We start from the raw sequence: 22048 nt of genomic DNA on the forward strand, positions 1-22048 counted from the left end.
TTATCTTATTCTCCTTGAGATATCACCACAAACACAATTCCCAACCATTAGTGGTAGAACTTGAGGCGACCTCTAAACTTTCACAAACTCTTGGGGGTAAATCACAAATCAATTTCTCACCAAGAACTCCTACGCCTAGCAGCCTCCAAAGTCCAAGAGTGAAATGGTAACTATGAAGAATTCGAATCAAGCTCAAACATGAAAGTGCTTGGTCAAAGTGTGGAGGAAAGAGTGGATCTTGATTTAGGATGCTTACCCCTAGAATATCACCAAGAATCTTCTCAGGAATCAAGGGATTAGGGTTTGAGAGAGTTGGACAAAGTGTGTGGCAGCTGGATTTGAAATATATGCTTGAGAGTTACCCTATAACGAGTAAGAAATCTAACTGCGAAAATATGTGGGTTATATGTCTAGTTATACTGAATTCAAATGACATTGTTTCTTTGTAGAGCTGTCGTTCCATATGCATATAAATATTGCATGCTTGGCCTCCACGTCGCCACTCTCGGGGAGGCTTGGGCGAACCCAGATCCCACCGCTACTGTGCCCAAGTCCTCACACAACTCCCCTCGTTGTTGCATGCCGCTGGAAGGCGCCAGAGGTCAAAGCCCGTGTGGTGGCACGGTCCCTTACTATGTCGTCCAATGGGGCTAGCATGATAGTCAAGGGGAGATTTTACCTTCGTCCTCTTAACAATTGTTATTGCCAGAATGGCGACAAGTGTGGCTGACTTTGGTGGCGATGGTTTCGGCGACCTAGCCCAGATTTTCTGGCATGAGAGCCAAGGCGGTGGTCCTTCGTGCTCTACCTACGATGGCAGTTAGTGTGGCCAGCGCATGTGTCGTTAGTTCTGGGCCCTTGCCCAAAGCTGGTTGCAACACGTGGAGGTGGATCAGGACCATGGTGGCTTCGTGTCAAGGACGTCATTGATGTTGTGGGTGTCGGGAGTATTGTTGCTGCCCAAACATGGTGTTGATGGCAACGGTGGCTAACTCTGTCCATCAATCGAAATGCGCTCGGCAGTGGGAGTCTACGTGGTTCCCGAATCTAAGGACAATGATCTGAGGGCTACTCTCTATTTGAGGAAGTCTATGATGGTTGTTGCTATTGGCGGTGAGGCCGGTAGTGCGAGTCTTCTTTGCAAGGAGAGGTGTGAATCGGCAGTGATCGTAGTAGGTCAACTAGATTGAGGTTTGACTAGTGAGACTGCCGACGAAAGCTGACGATGACGGTGCACATGTGAGCATTGTTACTTTCATGAAGGTGTCTGACGGGGTCCTATACCGGGGGGTGGCTAACGCCTAGGATCCCAGCCTCATCGACCACCAGGGCCTGAATAGGCAAAGGGCACGATGCAAATGCTAGGAGGCAAAATGACCTTTTTGACGCCCAAGACTAGAGGGCGGCAGCGCCCTAGATCGCATGTGACATGTAAACCCTAGGCATCTCCTCTCTATATAAAGGGAGGTCTAGGGAACCCATTGATCATCTACCCTCAAATAGGCACTAGTACAGCGAGCTCCTAGACAAACGGTTTTTAACCCCTTTCTGCGACGGCATTTGGAACCGTCGCCAAGTGAGTGTGGGCGATAGGGGGGGTCCTTCCCACACGACCCAGAAACCGTCGGGGATATGCCCTCCTGGCACACACGTTCGGCAAAATGAGGTCGTGTGTGACCGGCGAGCGCTCAAATATGGAAATACGTACAATAGAGCTAAAAAATACAATTATACGGCAAAATTGTTTCCAGTTGTAAGTACATCCCACACAGTCAGTCCCCACTAATCATTTTTGTTCATATGTACATCCCACACAGTCGCTCCAACGAAATCGTTTGCGTTCACAGGTACATCACACATAATTTTTCCCATTAAATCGTTTGCGTTATTGAATATATCACACACGGTCCGTGGAAGAAACTGTGTGGAAAAGGTTGTCCATCACACACAGTTTTTATGTGGTAAACGTTTGCGCAAGGTGGCCTAACGCAAACATTTTTCAAGAGAAAGTTGTGTGTGATTGTTCATTGATCCAACACGGTTTATTCCTAAAAACTGTGTGTATTTCCTGAGATCATCGCCCACGGTATTTTTTCAACAACCATTTGCAATAGCAAAACCCAATTAGCAGGCTAATTCGCCATTAGCAGGCTAATTATCTGATTATTCATAATCCATTTATTAATCTAATTGACATTTCATATTAAGCAAACAATATATTTCATTTTCATAATTGAAATACATCAGAGTACAACATCATATAGCTTCAGCACTCAGCTACCCCATTACACAACTACACCAGGACCAATTTTCACATGCAACATCTATAACCTTTCGAAATTAGCATGATAGACGGTACATAGACAGATGTATCTCATCTGAAAAACTGCTGAAGCAGAAGACGAATATTGAGCCTTCATTGATGTTGAAGGTCTTTGTAACTTTAGGTGCCTGTAGATGATTGACCGTCCATCCTTTGTCCTCTTCAAGAACACTTCAATATTGAACTATGGGTGTTGTATGAATACCTTCCTCGCCTCCTGACCATACAGGTGGTTTGAGAGGTAATCATCAGTGAACTGCTTTGAAAATGCCTGAAAACAAGGATGTGCATAAATATCTTCTCTATATTGGAAATTGGGCAAAGGAATAAAAAAGGCAAGGTATAATAGTTAGTACCATCCTGTAGTGAATTGATGTCTTCTTCATTGTGCAGACAAAGATCTTGTTGTTTTTTGTCGCTAATTTCTTTATCCTAACAATCTTTCTGAGTTTCTTGACTTGATGATATTCATGGACAACTCATTTCCCCATATGCAAAAAGGGTCGAACAGTGGGTCAAAACCTCTGACAGTAGGACCTACATGTGCAAGACCAAATTGTTAAAAACCTAAATATTAGAATGGTTCGTGCAATTGCATAATAATGTGCTATTAGACAACGGACCATGCACGTGCTAACCTCGATTATAAACCTCAGTGCTCCCATTGTTTCCCTGCAACACATATAAGGTAGTTAGTCATCAGGTTAAGTAAGGGTTCGCATGCTATCAGTAAAATATGTTGATGAAAAATAAGCACATTGCAGATTCATCAGATTAATTCAAGCCACACGGAAAACCCATTTATCCACACCAAGCATGATTAAGAACTAGAAAATATAGCACTTGTATATGTTTCTCATGTATTAAGTGCAGCCAAATTCGATTTATTCCTCACATGCACAACAATACAAAATTCTACCCATGACAATTGTACATCGCATTGCGGAATAGAACCAAACAGTTAACTAAACACCACAACAAATGAACCAAACATTAACTGAGCACCACATTGCAAAATATAACATACTCCTAATAGAAGATCAGACAGTTAACCAAATAGTTAAGTACAGCCAATTGTAGAAAATGTATTTGTTTCTCATGTATTTACTACAGCCAAATTCAATTTATTCCTCACATGGTATACAATAACAGAATGCACCCACAACTATTGAACATCCCATTGCAGAATTGAACCAAACAGTTAACTGAAGACGACAACTAATTAACAAAACAGTTAATAAGTGAGCACCACACTGCACGACATATAGAACCTATACACTAGAGCAACGGATTGCATGGTAACATTAGATAGCACAATTCACTAGAATTTGTGAAGGAAAGGCAGGAGCAGCACACGCAACGGGTAAACCGAGCATGCTTAACCGGCGTAGCTAGCAAATGACAAGGTGCTCCTTCAAGATCTGGGGGTCGACATGAATGGCAGCCATCGCGACCTCATCCACACATGCATGCAGCCGCGATTTGCTTCTCCGCTGCCAAATGCTCCTTGAGGTCCTGGCAATACTGCGTGCACTATGGCTTAGGCCGGCGCTTATTTGGTGGAGGGGTCGGTGATTTGGGTGGAAGGTGTCGCGCTCGCGCCGGCGGTCAGGGCATGTGGGATGTGGAAGGAGGAGGAGGATGGGGGTCGGGTGTGGATTACCTGTCTGGATAGGCGAGGCCGAGGAGCGTGAAGGAGGGTCGCCGGCGAAGAGGCAGCGGCACTACAAGCAAGGAGTGAAGGTTTCAACTTGGAAAGGATGACAGAAAAAGGGAAAATGTGGCTTTTGGTAAGGGGGAGGGGCGGGGAGGTAGATATTTCTACGGAAGCCGAAAATTTGGAATCGCCTTAGTGAAAAAACTGGCGCGCAAAGTGTCATCAGACATGGTCCCTTATTCGGAACTGTGTACGATATGTGAACATCACAAACGATTCAGATAGCTTAACACGTGTGTGTTGAGTTTGAACGTCAAAAATTTTGGTTCGAATTTCCCTGGTTACAGTGGTCATCCACGTTTATTGCATAATTTGGGTACACAACGGAGACTAACTTCTTAATCGAGCAAGTTCAGCAATTAAACAGAGCTAGCTGACCTAAACATTACTCTAACAAATTAAAGACCGGCGCTCTTAATTAAACAAAACAAAGAGTACTACTACAGCTGGTGCTCGTCGATCTCCGCCGCTGCCTCCATGTCCAGCTCGCGCCCGACACTCTCCTGGGGAAGGGGCTCCATGGCATCAATTGCACCATACTCGGCAAGCATCTCTCCATCCGCGTCTGCCATATCTTTGAAATAGGCCGCCACGAGCTGGGCGTGGGCGGCCGCGATCTGGGCTCTGGCGGGCTCCGTCGTGGCAAGGTATGCCACATAAAAACGGACGGCTGCTCGAACTCTCTCGGTGATTGCCAACTCTTCGGCCGTGGGTTGCCGACCGTTGTTGGAGAAGCTTCGTTCGATTTGTGCGGTGACGGCCACAAGCTGGGCGTGGATGGCCTCGACATAGTAGTGGGAGGCCTCCATCAGGGCTAAGGCCGCCGCTACGGAATGGACAACTGTCGTCCTGCTCTCGCCAGTTGCTATCCCCGAGGCAGATGCTGCTGCAACCACCTGAGAAGCAACATCGGTCATTTGGGCTGCCTTGGCCGCCCGGACGCAGACTGTGGTCACCCTCACGAAGCTTGTTAACACACATTTGGCGGCTGCGGCCGCGCTCTCGCCGGAGTGGGCCGCCGAAGTTGCCCTCACGACATGGGTCCACGTCCCCATCTTTCACCGGCGATGAATGAATAGTGAAATGATATTTGGGGAGTGAGCTAGTGTGCTTGACACAACGGCTGTGGACTGTAGCCAACACACCTACTCTCGTAAGCCATAAGCGTACTATACACCGACGGTGCTCCAAAATATTTTGTGCTGCATCTCACACGGTTGGTGATAATAAACTTTGTGCGATCTACTTGATTTCAATTAAGTAACAGGATTACAGCTACAAAGGATGGTGTTTGAATTATTAGAACTTTTACCTGCAGTGAACATGCAACTATAAGTGTGTTGTCAAAAAAATTGGAATTATTCAGGGTTCGTTTGGTGTTTTTATATATTAACTTGGTTTTGTACGCATTTCAGGTGCATAATACTAATTTCAACTACATGTACATGCTCCAGTGCATATAAACGGGTTGAAAAATCAAATATGTGTCCTTGGTTGTATTCTTAGGTCACATGCAAGAAATGGGAATGAATGTCACACACCCTGCCACCGTCACTCGGCCGCAAACATTGAGATACCTGGTTTTTAAATTCTAGTAAATCCAAAACTCATTTGAAATTCATGAAACTTGGCATGGTATCATGGAGCGGCATCAACATGTCGTGGCAAAAAATTTGTCCCATTTGGGATAGGTTTGGGTATAAGGTTCTGACAAACCAGAGCTTCTCACAACAAGCGTGATGGTTTCGGTAGGGAACATGCCACCTTTTGGGACGAAACGATATCCGTTGCCTCTTATTGCTTTTAAAAAATTTAGAGTGTCAACATAGAACAACAGGAGTGTTGTGTTCAATTTTGGAATTTTTCGGGGTTCGTTTGTAAATATTTATACATTAACTAGGTTTTCCAGGCATTTTATGCGCATAATTCAAATTTGAAGTACATGCACATGCTCTAGTGCATATAAACTGGTTGAAAAAACAAATATGTGTCCTTGGTTACATGCTTAGGTCCCATGCAAGAAATGGGAATGAATGTCACACACCCTGCCATCGTCACTCGACCGCAAACATTGAGATACCTGTTTTTAAATTATAGTAAATCCAAAACTCATTTGAAATTCATGAAACCTGGCATGCTATCATGGAGCGGCATCAACATGCCGTGGTAAAAAATTTGTCCCATTTGGGGCAGGTTTGGGTATAAGCTTCTCACAACCAGAGCTTCTCACAATAAGCGTGACGGTTTCGGTAGGGAACGTGCCACCTTTGGAGACGAAACGATACCCATTGCCTCTTATTGCTTTCAAAATTTTTAGAGTGTCAACATAGAACAACAGGAGTGTTGTGTTCAATTTTGGAATTTTTCGGGGTTCGTTTGTACATTTTTATACATCTATTGGGTTTTCCAGGCATTTTATGTGCATAATTCAAATTTGAACTACACGCACATGCTCTAGTGCATATAAACTGGTTGAAAAATCAAATATGTGTCCTTGGGTGCATGCTTAGGTCCCATCCAAGAAATGGGAATGAATTTCAAACATCATGCCACCGTCACTCGGCCGCAAACATTGAGATACCTGGTTTTTAAATTCTAGTAAATCCAAAACACGTCTGAAATTCATGAAACTTGGCATGCTATCATGGAGCAGCATCAACATGCAGTGGTAAAAATGTTGTCCCATTTGGGGCAGGTTTGGGTATAAGCTTCTCACAACAAGCATGATGGTTTCGGTAGGGAACGTGCCACCTTTGGGGACGAAATGATATCCGTTGCCTCTTATTGCTTTAAAAAAATCGAGTGTCAACATAAAACAACAAGAGTGTTGTGTTCAATTTTGGAATTTTTGGGGTTCGTTTGGACATTTTTATACATTAACTGGGTTTTCCATGCATTTTATGTGCATAATTCAAATTTGAACTACATGCACATTCTCAAGTGCATATAAATTGGTTGAAAAATAAAATATGTGTCCTTGGGTGCATGCTTAGGTCCCATGCAAGAAATGGGAATGAATTTCAAACACCAGGGCACCGTTGATTGCCGGCAAAACATTGAGATGCCTGGTTTTTAAATTCTAGTAAATCAAAAACTCGTCTGAAATTCATGAAACTTGGCATGCTATCATGGAGCGGCATCAATAGGCCATGGTAAAAATGTTGCTCCATTTGGGGTAGGTTTGGGTATAAGCTTCTCACAAATCAGAGCTTCTCACAACAAGCATGATGGTTTCGGTAGGGAACGTGCCACCTTTGGGGATGAAACGATATCCGTTGCCTCTTATTGCTTTCAAAAAAATTTGAGTGTCAACATAAAACAACAAGAGTGTTGTGTTCAATTTTGGAATTTTTCAGGGTTCGTTTGGACATTTTTATACATTAACTGGGTTTTCCAGGCATTTTATGTGCATAATTCAAATTTGAACTACATGCACATTCTCCAGTGCATATAAATTGGTTGAAAATCAAATATGTGTCCTTGGGTGCATGCTTAGGTCCCATGAAAGAAATGGGTATGAATTTCAAACACCAGGGCACCGTTGATTGCTGGCAAAACATTGAGATGTCTGGTTTCTAAATTCTAGTAAATCAAAAACTTGTCTGAAATTCATGAAACTTGGCATGCTATCATGGAGCGGCATCAACATGCCAAGGTAAAAAAATCCCATTTGGGGTAGGTTTGGGTATATGCTTTTCAGAAACCGGAGCTTCTCACAACAAGCATGATGGTTTTCGGTAGGGAACGTCCCACCTTTGGGGACGAAATGATATCCATTGCCTCTTATTGCTTTTAAATTTTTTCTCGTGTCAACATAGAACAACAGGAGTGTTGTGTGAATTTTTGTGATTTTTCGGGGTTCGTTTGGACACTTTTATGCATTAACTGAGTTTTCAATGCATTTATGTGCATAATTCAAATTTGAACTACATGCACATGCTCCAGTGCATATAAATTGGTTGAAAAATAAAATATGTGTCCTTGGGTGCATGCTTACGTCCCATGCAAGAAATGGGAATGAATTTGAAACACTAGGGCACCGTTGATTGCCGGCAAAACATTGAGATGCCTGGTTTTAAAATTCTAGTAAATCCAAAACTCGTGTGAAATTCATGAAACTTGGCATGCTATCATGGAGCGGCATCAACATGCCGTGGTAAAAAATTTGTCCCATTTGGGGCATGTTTGGGTATATGCTTCTCACAAACCGAAGCTTCTCACAACAAGCATGATGATATTCAGTAGGGAACGTCCCACCTTTGGGGACGAAATGATATCCATTGCCTCTTATTGCTTTCAAAATTTTCTCGTGTCAACATAGAACAACATGAGTGCTGTGTTAATTTTTGTGATTTTTCGGGGTTCGTTTGGACAATTTTATGCATTAAGTGAGTTTTCAATGCATTTATGTGCATAATTCAAATTTGAACTACATGCACATGCTCGAGTGCATATAAATTGGTTGAAAAATCAAATATGTGTCCTTGGGTGCATGCTTAGGGCCCATGCAAAAAATGGGAATGAATTTCAAACACCATGGCACCTTTGATCGCCGGCAAAACATTGAGATGCCTGGTTTTTAAATTCTAGTAAATCCAAAATGTCATCTGAAATTCATGAAACTTGGCATGCTATCATGGAATGGGACCCGACATGCTGTGGTTATTTTCATGTCCATTTTGAGAGAAGGTGCACTCGAATAATGACAACCAACAAAGGCATTTTGAAAAAATAGCTGCCACTTTAATATCTCAAACGTTTGTATAATTCAAACCGTGTGCGTTCTGTTAACCATTCAGGTGACACCACGTGTCTTGGTTTTAATGGTTGTAGGAGGTGTCGTGCGGACAGCTGCTTGACCTTGACTGAACGGGAGGCGTGCAGGCACCGTCCGATGCGCAGGCTGACCGAGAGGCATGCAAGATGTCCTCGAGTGCGCAGGCTCACCGGGAAGCATGGGAGCTATACGCTGCGTAGGCTCACTGGGAAGCGAGCCCTTTGACTTCCATGGCCGCCCGCCTTGCTCACATCCTTAATGGCGCCCAAGCCACAGTTTAATTCACCTTTTAAATATAAAACACTCATCGCAAACGTTTTAGTTAGAACACCTGTATGCAAACCGACAGCTTCCCCATGAAGCCAAGAGAAAATGTGCCGAGCAGGATTTCTACAACTCTTGACCACAAACGTTTTAGATAGAATACCCGTATGCAAAGTGAGAGCTGCGCAGGATTTGTGCATCCCTTCAACGTAAACGGATGTTTTTGATGACCTGTGTGCAACCACGTACAAACAATTTGGTAAGATTTGCATCTCTCATCTTGGGTATGTTACCACTTGTCAAACTGGAAAGATTTACATTTGTTGATCTAGTAACGTTGCCATTCGTCAATCCTTGTAACACTGCGATTTGTCAAAATATGCAGCTAGAAATCATTAGCACTGTCTAATTTTTGCAACTAAAATCCAGTAATTAAGCATAGCTTTCATTCATAGATTAAGCAGTCATTCTTAATTTATACAAACAGTTCAACTCGACAGCTGAACCGGCCAAACTTCTCCCCAATTGTGGACAACCATGTACTGAAATAGCTAGTTCAACTATATATACTAGCTAATTTTAAGTATGTTGTACAGTTCGACCACACATCTATAGTCAGATAAACTGAACAAAATAGCCCTAAATACTACTACTACCACGGAGGGGCTTTGTGCTAATTCCGGCAGCCTATCCTCTGCCGAGCGTGCTCACCCGCTCAGTAAGACACAGAGGAGGAGGAGGAGCCTACCGACGAGCTGGACAAATGCAATATGGTGCCTGCCGCTGCTGCACGTTCAACGACGCTCACTAGCTCGAACACCCACTGCCACTCCAGACGATCCCTCTCAAAGTGGCTGGACTACTTGTAGATCTCCTGATTCCTCGCCTTTGCGTCGGCGTGTGCTGCGGCCACGGCTGTGGTAAGGTTCTTTGCATGCCCGACGAGGCGCTCCTCCTCCTCCCGCGGGAACTCAATGTAGCGCGCAAGGTCGCTGATGCACGTGCGGGCCTCCACCTCTGCCTCCCGCCTTCAGGCCACGGCGGTGGAGTGGGTGATAATCCCGACGGTCGATGGTGGGCTGGCGGCCACAGCGGCCGACGATGGGGTCGCGGCCACGACCACCACCTCCAACCTTCGGGCCACGGTGGCGGTGCGGGTGATGGCCACGGTGGCCGGCAGTGGGGTGGCAGCCACGACGGCCACCTCCCGCCTTCGGGCAGATGGCCATGGCTTTCAACGGTGGTGTGGCGGCAACGGCGGCCGGCAACGGCTGCCGACGGGCAGCGGCGGCGGAGCGTGTAGTGGGTGTTCCGCGCACACCCAACAACAGGGACGCCACGCGCACTACACTACGCCGGGGACTGCGCCGCCGCCGCGGTGTAGCCTCCCAGCTGGAGCTGCCCTCTGATGACGGCAGAGTGGCTGAGTGACGACAACAGACCGGTGCCATTGGCGATCGTGGGAGAAGCAGATGAGATAAGCTACAGGGAGGGAGGGGAAAATGCGACGCAGGACTCGCCGGCCGTGAGGGTTTTTATAGCAGGCCAGTAAGCATTGGGATTTTGGGGGATTTCACCGAGTCGGGCAGGAAGCTTGTGTGGGAACCTGCGAGGTTGCGCGGGAACGGGCTCACTGACGATTCATTGGTGCCACCGTTTGGCCAAAAAAACGCCCCCGCGCGCTGCGCAAGCTTGCGCTGTAAGCCGTCCGCGGTAGTGGGGTGACAAGACGTGAGAGAGGAGGACGAGAGGACACGTACACATACAGTTAATAAAAAACATTTGCGATTTAATTACCTACTATACCCCCGTCCTGGTTTATAAGTAGGATTTAACTAATAAAATACGAATGCATTTCGCCAAAGATTATATCGTTGGAGTCTGATACGTCCATTTTGCATCATGCTTTTATATCAATATTTATTGCATTATGGGCTGTTATTACACATTATGTCACAATACTTATGCCTATTCTCTCTTATTTTACAAGGTTTACATGAAGAGGGAGAATGCCGGCAGCTGGGATTCTGGGCTGGAAAAGGAGCAAATATTAGAGACCTATTCTGCACAGCTCCAAAATTCATGAAACTTCACGGAAGTTATTTCCAGAATATATAAAAAATACTGAGCGCAATAAGTACCAGAGGGGGGCACCTACCAGCCACGAGGGTGGGGGCGTGCCCTACCCCCCTGGGCGCGCCCCCTGCCTCATGGGCCCCCTGGTGGCCTTCTGACGCCCATATTCTGCTATAAGGAGTCTTTCGTCGAAGAAAAATCATAAGAAAGCTTTCAGGACGAGACTCCGCCACCACGAGGCGGAACCAATCTAGGGCTCTGGCGGAGCTATTCTGTCGGGGAAACTTCCCTCCGGGAGGGGGAAATCATCATCATCGTCATCACCAACGATCCTCTCATTGGGAGGGGGTCAATCTCCATCAACATCTTCACTAGAACCATCTCATCTCAAACCCTAGTTCATCTCTTGCATCCAATCTTTGTATCCAAACCTCAGATTGGTACATGTGGGTTGCTAGTAGTGTTGATTACTCCTTGTAGTTGATGCTAGTTGGTTTACTTGGTGGAAGATTATATGTTCAGATCCATTGTGCATATTAATACCCCTCTGATTATGAACATGAATATGCTTTGTGAGTAGTTACGTTTGTTCCTGAGGACATGGGAGAAGTCTTGTTATTAGTAGTCATGTGAATTTGGTATTCGTTCGATATTTTGATAAGATGTATGTTGTCATCCCTCTAGTGGTGTCATGTGAACGTCGACTACATGACACTTCACCAGGCATTGGGAAGTAATAAGTAGATGATGGGTTGCTAGAGTGACAGAAGCTTAAACCCTAGTTTATGCGTTGCTTCGTAAGGGGCTGATTTGGATCCATATGTTTCATGCTATGATTAGGTTTACCTTAATACTTCTGTTGTAGTTGCGGATGCTTGCAATGGGGGTTAATCATAAGTGGGATGCTTGTCCAAGTAAGGACAGTACCCAAGCACCGGTCCACTCACATATCAAATTATCAAAGTACCGAACGCGAATCATATGAACGTGATGAAAACTAGCTTGACGATAATTCCCATGTGTCCTCAGGAGCGCTTTCCTTCATATAAGAGTTTGTCCAGGCTTGCCCTTTGCTATGGAAAGGATTGGGCCATCTTGCTGCACCTTATTTACTTTTATCACTTGCTGCTCGTTTCAAATTACCTTATCACAAAACTATCTGTTACCGATAATTTCAGTGCTTGCAGAGAATACCTTACTGAAAACCGCTTATCATTTCCTTCTGCTCCTCGTTGGGTTCGACACTGTTACTTATAGAAAGGACTACGATAGATCCCCTATACTTGTGGGTCATCAGAGTCGTATTTGAACATAGTTTCCAGCTATACAATTTTTGTAACATGCATTAACACTTTTTTGGTTAAATTTAAGGTTATATACCAGCAAGCGTTTGCTCGCAACACACATGGCTTATTCCATCACAAACATTTCGGATGGATCAACAGTATGCCATGTATCGCACACGCAACTCTAATATGATTCGTGCATGATGTCTCCGACATCGCTCGCACAGTTCGTCTTAATTGCCACGTATCACTGTGTCGTCCTCTGCTCGCGTCCCTCAGCAAGCTCTGCTCGCCGTTAGGCACCGCAACGCGCTGTGCTCGCTGTTAGGCGCCGCGGCGTGCTCTGCTAGCGTCCGTTGGCGCGCTCTTCTCGCGTCCGTCGGTGCGCTCAGCTTGTGGACAACTTTTCCTTGCGCGTTCAAGTGCTATGCATATGGGGCCCCCGATGTGATCGTGCGCTCCAATGGAGTTCGGCGAGCATAGAGTGGAGACCCATGCGAGGGAGACGGATCTCTCGGTGGTGTACACCATCGACCCGGCTGTGGTGGACGACTACATCAACAGCGTTGAGAAGTTGCTTGCTGGAGACAAGTACAAGGTGGTCGGCATCGACCTCCAGTACACCGCCGGTCATCCCGGCATAGATCAGAAGGTTGTCGTCGCCCAATTGTGTGTGCGCCATCATGTGCTCATCTACCACTACTGCATGTCCACAGAGCCTTGCGACCGTTTCAACAGGTTTGTCAACAGCACCGACTACAAGTTCACCATGGTGGAAACTAAAGACGAGGTAAATGCACTCAGTGTTACGGGCTTGGCCTGCAAGAACCTTGTCGAAAACTGTGACCACTACAGGGTCTGGGGTAGCACAAAGAAGGACTCCCTGGTCAAACTCCCCTGCTACGAAAAGATGAAGCAGGATGCCCATAGAAGAAGCCCCCTATCCTGGCACAGGGCCTGAATGCGGAAACTGGTGAACCTCACCTCAGGTTCACGGCCAAGAGCGTGTACACATGCTATGATATGCACAGGCGGATCGTTGACATGAGGAAATGCCTCATTACCCAAATCGACGAGTCTGGATTGAGCCACAAGCAGGGCAAGCGTCACAAGAAGTAGATGATAATCAGATGATCGTTTATGCTAGTTAATCATGCATGTAATATATAGTTTACTTTATTGGTGTGTGGAAATGTCATGTGTGTAGTAGCCACATATGTAATTATGCACGTAATAGTTTACATTGGTGTGTGCAAATGCCATGGTTGTAGTAGCCACCTATGTAAGTGGATGTTTAATTTGGTTATGCAAGGATGTCCTTATAAGTGTGTGTGTGTGTCTCTCTCTCTATATATATATATATCTGTGTGTGTTGTTCTGTATGCAATCCCATCGCACAACACACGCATCTTATTAGCAGCAACCATCTGTGTTATTATCAGTATTCACACACATTTTTTATTATAGACCTGTTTGTCGCGTATCACACACATCTTGTTCATTGGAACCATTTCTGTTCTCATGTGTCAACACAAACAGTACATCCGAGTGAACGGCGTGCCGTATATTGCACACAGCTTTGATCTGGCTGACCATTTCCATTGTGTTGCCTAATCACAAACAGTTCATCCAAGTGAACCGTATGCTATACATCGCACACACCTTCATCTGGCTGCCCGTTTCTTTTGTTCCTCCTCATCGCAAGTAGTTAATTGAGCTAATCCATATGCCCTGCATCGCACACGCAACTAAAATCTAAACCATGTTTGATGCATCCTCCATCGCAAACGTTTTGCACCTTTTTGACGGGGTTTTTACACCACCGTTTGCGATTATGGCATCGCACACAGTTTCGTCGAAGGGTCTCTGATCGTAGTGTCGCCTTAGTAGCATCCTGCAGTAGTGAGGAGAACTCTCGATAGCAATCTTATACACCATTGTAACCCAACGCATGAGGTATACCTCCATTATGAATCATCAAAACCAACAGGACGTAGGGTATTACTCTACGGAGGCCCAAACTGTTGGGAAACGATGCATGGAAAACAAAAAAATTCTACGCACAAGCAATAATCTATCCATGGAGATGCATAGCAATGAGGGGGAGAGTGTGTCCATGTACCCTCGTAGACCGTAAGCAGAAGCATTTCACAACGCGGTTGATGTAGTTGAACTTTCTTCGCGATCCAACCAATCTAGTACCGAACGTACGACACCTCTGCGTCCTGTACACGTTCAGCTCGGTGACGTCCCTCACCTTCTTGATCTAGCAAGACGTCGAGGTAGTAGATGAGTTCCGTTAGCACGACGGTGTGGTGATGGTGATGGTGAAGTGATCTCCGCAGGGCTTTGCCTAAGCACAATATGACCGGGGTGTAAACGGTGGAGGGGGTGCCGTACGCGGTTAACAATTGATCCGGTGTGTGCTAGGTGCCCCCTTCCCACATAAATATAGGTGGGAGGGGGAGGGGAGAGGCCAGAGCACGCCCTAGGGCTGTCCGCTGGCCCCTTAGGGGCCCTACCTTGCCCTGCACCCCATGCCATGTTTTCCCAAGGGGGAAGGAAAGAGGGGGGAGAGGGACGGAAGTGGGAATCTTAATCCACACTTTCCTTCCCCTTCTCCCCTTTCCTTCTCCTCCTTAGGCTGGCCCATATGGGAGGCGCACCAGCCCCTTGTGGCTGGTGCGTTTCCCCTCTTGGCCCATAAGGCCCATATCTTTTGCCGCGGTTGCCGGGAACCCCTTCCGGTGACCCGATAAGTTCCCGGTACCCTCGAAACACTTCTGGTGTCTGAATACCACCCTACTATGTATTGATGTTTATCTCTCCACCATTTCGAGATTCCTCGTCATTTCTGTGATCTCATCTGGGACTCCGAACAACATTCGGTCACCAAATCACATAGCTCATATAATATTATATCATCATCAAACGTTAACCGTGCGGACCCTATGGGTTCCAGAACTATGTAGACATGACCGAGACACCTCTCCGGTCAATAACCAATAGCGAAACCTGGATGCCCATATTGGCTCCTACATATTCTACAAAGATCTTTATCGATCGAACTGTTATGACAACATACGTAATTCCCTTTGTCCATCGGTATGTTACTTGCCCAAGATTCGATCGTCGGTATCTTCATACCTAGTTCAATCTCGTTTCTGGCCAGTCTCTTTACTCATTCCGTAATACATCACCTCGTGACTATCTCCTTAGTCATTTGCTTGCAATCTTATGATGTGTATTACCCGACACAGGTAGTAAAGGTAAATTCTCTCTATAGATATGATAAAGCGGAAATCCCATTTACTAAGTTTGCTAGCCCATGCTTAGATGAGTTTGATAATTTTATGGTTAAGCAAGAGGACTTCAATGCTTATTTTGGTAGAAAATTGAAATACAATTCAAATATTCCTGAACACTTGGGTGATTATATGGCTAATGTCAAAGGTGAACTTAAACTTATTAGTAAACATGCTTCTATGGTTACCACTCAAGTAGAACAAGTACTTAAATCTCAAAATGACTTGCTCAATGAATTGAATAGTAAGAATAATGATAATGATGTTAGAGTTATGACTAGAGGTGGTAAAATGACTCAAGAACCTTTGTATCATGAAGCCCATCCTAAGAGAATTGAGCAAAATTCTCAGAGAAATAATATAGATGCACCTAGTCCTTCTAAAAGGAGGAAAAAGAAAAATGATAGGACTTTGCATGCTTCTAGTGAACCTATTGCTGAAACACCTGAGAATCCAAATGATATTTCTATTTCTGATGCTGAAACACAATCTGGTAATGAACCTGAAACTAGTGATAATGCTAATGATAATGTTCATGATGATGCTCAACCTAGTAATGACAATGATATAGAGATTGAACCTGCTGTTGATCTTGATAACCCACAATCAAAGAATCAACGTTATGATAAGAAAGACTTTGTTGCTAGGAAACATGGTAAAGAAAGAGAACCATGGGTTCAGAAACCCATGCCTTTTCCTCCCAAACCATCCAAGAAAAAGGATGATGAGGATTTTGAGCGCTTTGCTGAAATGATTAGACCTATCTTTTTGCGTATGCGATTAACTGATATGCTTAAAATGAATCATTATGCTAAGTACATGAAAGAAATTGTTACTAATAAAACAAAGATTCTGGAAGCTGAAATTTCCACCATGCTTGCTAATTATACTTTTAAAGGTGGAATACCAAAGAAACTAGGAGATCCCGGAGTACCAACTATACCATGCTCCATTAAAAGAAACTATATGTTAAAACTGCTTTATGTGATCTTGGAGCCGGTGTTAGTGTTATGCCTCTCTCTTTATATCGTAGACTTGATTTGAATAAGTTGACACCTACTGAAATATCTTTGCAAATGGCTGATAAATCAACTGCTATACCTGTCAGTATTCGTGAGGATGTGCCTGTTGTAGTTGCAAACGTTACTATTTTAACGGACTTTGTTATTCTTGATATTCCCAAGGTCGATAGTATGTCTATTATTCTTGGAAAAACCTTTTTGAATACTGCAGGGGCTATTATTGATTGCACTAAAGTAAATGTCACTTTTCATGCCAATGGTAATGAGCATACGGTACACTTTCCGAGGAAACAACCTCAAGTTCATAGTATCAACTCTATTGGAAAAATTCCATCGATTATATTTGGAGATTTTGAATTTCCTCTTCCTACTGTCAAGAAGAAATATGATATTTTTATTATTGGGGATGTGCATATCCCCGTTGAGGTAACATAGTGTTATTAAAAATTTCTTTGGTTCCATGTTATTCGGAATGAGTTTGTTAACAAGACTTGATCAACCTTATTAGTGGATTCCTTTTGATGAGCATGAGATGGATGAAACTAGAAGGCACAACCTTCTGTACCCTCCTTTTACTTTCTGTTGTTTATATTAAATAAAATAAAAATAAGTATTTTCCGTCTATTATCTAAATTATCCGTGCAATATAAAAATACCCCGAAAATAAAAGTTCTCCAAATACCCTGAAATTTAAATATGATTTTTTTCTGAAATATTTGAGAATATTTGGCACTGAGAACACAGCACGGGGGGCATCCACCTAGCCACGAGGGTGGAGGGAACACCCCCCTGCCTCGTGGGCCCACGGTGGCCCTCCTCCACTTATTCCTGCACCCACATACTTCTTCTTCCTCCCACAAACACGAATATCCAGCTCAAGCACGAGTTCTAGATCATTTTGCTGCGATTTTCGATCTCCTTGCTCAAAGCACCTCTCACAAAACTGCTTGGGGAGATTGTTCCTTGGTATGTGACTCCTCCATTGGTCCAATTTGTTTCTGTTCTAGTGCTTTATTCATTGTAAATTTTTGCTGCTTAGGTGACCCTGTTCTTGAGCTTGCATGTCAAACTTATATGGTCAAAAGTAGTTTTGATGCATGATATAAGCTCTAGGCATTGTAGGAGTAGTTGCTATCAATATTGTTGAGTTTGGTTCACTTTTATTTTGATGTTACTAAAAATTTCAGAATTTTTCAGAAAATAATGAAGAGATTTTTTAGGGGCTCATCTAGCCGAAGCTCGAAGTAAAAGCAAAATGAAGAAGCGAAGAAGCCCGAATATAATCTGCCTCGCACCGCGGAGGTTCGGCCGTGTGAATGGCCTTCCGATGATTTCTTGAGAGCAACCGGGATTTATGATGGTTTTTATGAATTGGCTGAGAATGCAGGCCTCACCGCCTTCCTCCACGACCAACGCGACCAGTATCTCTTACTCACCAATATCTTTGTGCAAAACTTTCATTTCCATGCTAGGAGCTCACCACCTACGGTGGAGTTTTATTTATATGATGAGCATAAGGAGATGTCACTTTATGATTTTTGTCGGGTTTGTTTGATCCCTTTCGAGGGCACGATAGAGGAACCACATCGCGGTGATGTGGATGGGTTTATTGATACCATAACTGTAGGGGAAACGAGGAAGGTTTCCGATGCACGAATCACTAGCATACATTTTCCTGTTTTACGCTACTTTGCAATATTTGCTAGTCATTGCTTAATTGCTCGTGGAAACTATGGAAACCTTAGTGTTCCTGAGATTATTATTTTGTTCCACCGTTTATTCTGTGATAACTCTGTTAGTATGGGCGGTATTATTGCTAAACGGTTAAGTCTGAACCATACAAAGGGCCCCATCTTTGGAGGCATTTATGCTTCACGCCTAGCTGCACATTTTAACATACCTATTAGGCATTATGAGAAGGAATAAAAATTGCCGCCCCATGTTTATTTAGATTATAAGAGTATGGTGGCACACGATTTTATTGTTAAGAATAGGGAAGGGGAGCTTAAATACAAATTTTTCTTTGATAAACATCATCTTGAGACTATTACCCTGCCTGCTCCTTCCTTGTTTGATTTATCTGCAGACAAGTACCTTGTTCCGTTAGAGGCTATTCACGCCTACCGGAACCCTACATCAGCCACAGAGCCAGAGTCAGAACCACAAGTTGATCCTCCACGACAGTCTAATTACCATTGGGATCCGGAGATGATTGCCAATCAGTGGCAATCAGAGTCTTCTTCTTCACAATACGACCCCAACTATTACTATGGATATCCGCCAGGCCAGCCGTGGCCATAGACCAACTTAGGCCAAAAGCCTAAGCTTGGGGGAGTATGTATTTCTCACCGACATTATATTCATATCCACACACTCATTGCTAGATGTCGGTGCTCATACTTTTTCATTGTATCATCCATGTTAGTTTATTTCCTTTTTATGCTTTCTTCTTGTGTGTTTAATAAACCTTAAGAAAAATAAAAAAATAGTTGTAGTTTTTAATTAGTTTACTTTCCATGCTTGTAGTAGTAATTAAAAAGAAAACCCAAAAAGATTTCATGTTCTTCTTTTGCTTGTTGGGATCTTTCCTGTGTAAATAGTTTTATTTCTTTTCTTTTCTTTGGGGGTCGATAGGAGAAGACCATGGTTAAATTGTTGAAGTGGCTCATATATGCATTATTGTTGATCTGACAAAAGAGCCCATACTGCCTTGTCTTCTCTTGTTTATTGAATGCTTGCAGATTCCAGCTTAGTCCAATGCACGTGCACTATTATTATTATTCACATCATTCGGTCGTGCAAGTGAAAGGCAATTATGACGATATATGATGGACTGACTGAGATGAGAAAAGCTGGTATGAACTCGACCTCTCTTTTTTTGTAAATATGATTAGTTCATCATTCCTGATTCAGCCTATTATGAATAAACATGTTCGCACAACTAGAGATCATAGTTGCTTATGCCATGCTTAATTAGCTAGGAGCTTATAATGGTTAACCTTGCGTGCCAACATGCTATTAAAATGGTTGTGATGTGGTATGATAGGGTGGTATCCTCTTTTGAATGATTCGAGTGGCTTGACTTGGCACATGTTCACGCATGTAGTTGAAACAAAATCAACATAGCCTCTACGATATTTAAGTTCATGGTGCATTATATCCTACTCATGCTTGCATTCGGTGTTGATTAATTTTAATGCATGTTCATGACTATTGTCGCTCTCTAGCTAGTCGCTTCCCAGTCTTTTGCTAGCCTTAACCTGTACTAAGCGGGAATACTACTTGTGCATCCAATCCCATAAACCCCAAAGTTATTCCATATGAGTCCACCATACCTACCTATTTACGGTATCTACCTGCTGTTCCAAGTAAATTTGTATGTGCCAAACTCTAAACCTTCAAATAAATATCCTATTCTGTATGCTCGAATAGCTCATGTATCAACTAGGGTTGTCCGTATCTTCCATGTTAGGCGGGTTATTCTCAAGAGGAGTGGACTCCGCTCCTCACTCACGAGAAAATGGCTGGTCACTGGGATGCCCAGTCCCATGCTTTATGCAAATCAAATCAAAATAATTGCAAACAAAACTACCCTGGGACTCTTGTTAGTTGGAGGCACTCGTTGTTTCGAGCAAGCCATGGATTGATGCTTGTTGGTGGAGGGGGAGTATAAACTTTACCATTCTGTTTGGGAACCGCCTATAATGTGTGTAGCATGGAAGATATCGCCATTTCTTGGTTGTTATGTTGACAATGAAAGTATATCGCTCAAAATATTATTCACCTCTATTTCAAAACCAAGCTCTAGCACCTCTCCAAATCCCTGCTTCCCTCTACGAAGGGCCTATCTATTTACTTTCATGTTGAGTCATCATCCTCTTATTAAAAAGCACCAGTTGGAGAGCACCACTATCATTTGCATTCATTACTGTTAGTTTTCATTGAGTATGACTTGAATGGATCTCTTTTACCATGAATTACAATGTCTAGTCAGTCCTTGATCTTTAAAGGTGCTCTGCATTTATGTTTTGCGGTCTTAGAAAGGGCTAGCGAGATACCATCTTGTTATATCATATTATGATTATTTTGAGAAAGTGTTGACATCCGAGATTTACTATTATTGCTCGCTAGTTGATTATGCCATTGATATGAGTAAACATGAGACATATAAGTTATTGTGAATATGGTTAGTTCATAATCTTTGCTGAAAACTTGAATGCTGGCTTTACATATTTACAACAACAAGAGCAAACAGAGTTTGTAAAAGTTTTTCTTTATCACTTTCAGTTTATCAACTGAATCGCTTGAGGACAAGCAAAGGTTTAAGCTTGGGGGATTTGATACGTCTCCATCGTATCTACTTTTCCAAACACTTTTTCCCTTGTTTTGGACTCTAACTTGCATGATTTGAATGGAACTAACCCGAACTGACGTTGTTTTCAGCAGAATTACCATGGTGTTATTTATGTGCAGAAACAGAAGTTCTCAGAATGACCTGAAACTTCATGGAACATCTTTTCGGAAATAATAAAAAATCCTTGCAAAAGATGAAGACCAGGGGGTCCACACCCTATCCACGAGGGTGGGGGCGCGCCTGCCCCCCTAGGGCGCGCCCCTACCTCATGGGCCCCCTGGAGCTCCTCCGACCTCAACCCCAACTCTATATATTTGCTTTCGGGGAGAAAAAATCAGAGAGAAGGATTCATCATGTTTTACGATACGGAGCCGCTGCCAAGCCCTAAAACCTCTCGGGAGGGCTGATCTGGAGTCCGTTCGGGGCTCCGGAGAGGGGAATCCGTCGCCATCGTCATCATCAACCATCCTCCATCACCAATTTCATGATGCTCGCCGCCGTGCGTGAGTAATTCCATCGTAGGCATGCTGGACGGTGATGGGTTGGATGAGATTTATCATGTAATCGAGTTAGTTTTGTTAGGGTTTGATCCCTAGTATCCACTATGTTCTGAGATTGATGTTGCTATGAATTTGCTATGCTTAATGCTTGTTAATAGGGCCCGAGTGCCATGATTTTAGATATGAACGTATTATGTTTTCATCAATATATGAGAGTTCTTGATCCTATGTTGCAAGTCTATAGTCACCTATTATGTGTTATGATCCGTTAACCCCGAAGTGACAATAATCGGGATACTTACCAGTGATGACCGTAGTTTGAGGAGTTCATGTATTCACTATGTGTTAATGCTTTGGTCTGGTACTCTATTAAAAGGAGGCCTTAATATCCCTTAGTCTCTGCTAGGACCCCGCTGCCATGGGA

Source organism: Triticum urartu, chromosome 2 (genome assembly GCF_003073215.2).
Source record: "Triticum urartu cultivar G1812 chromosome 2, Tu2.1, whole genome shotgun sequence".
In the NCBI taxonomy this organism is placed as follows: Eukaryota; Viridiplantae; Streptophyta; class Magnoliopsida; order Poales; family Poaceae; genus Triticum; species Triticum urartu.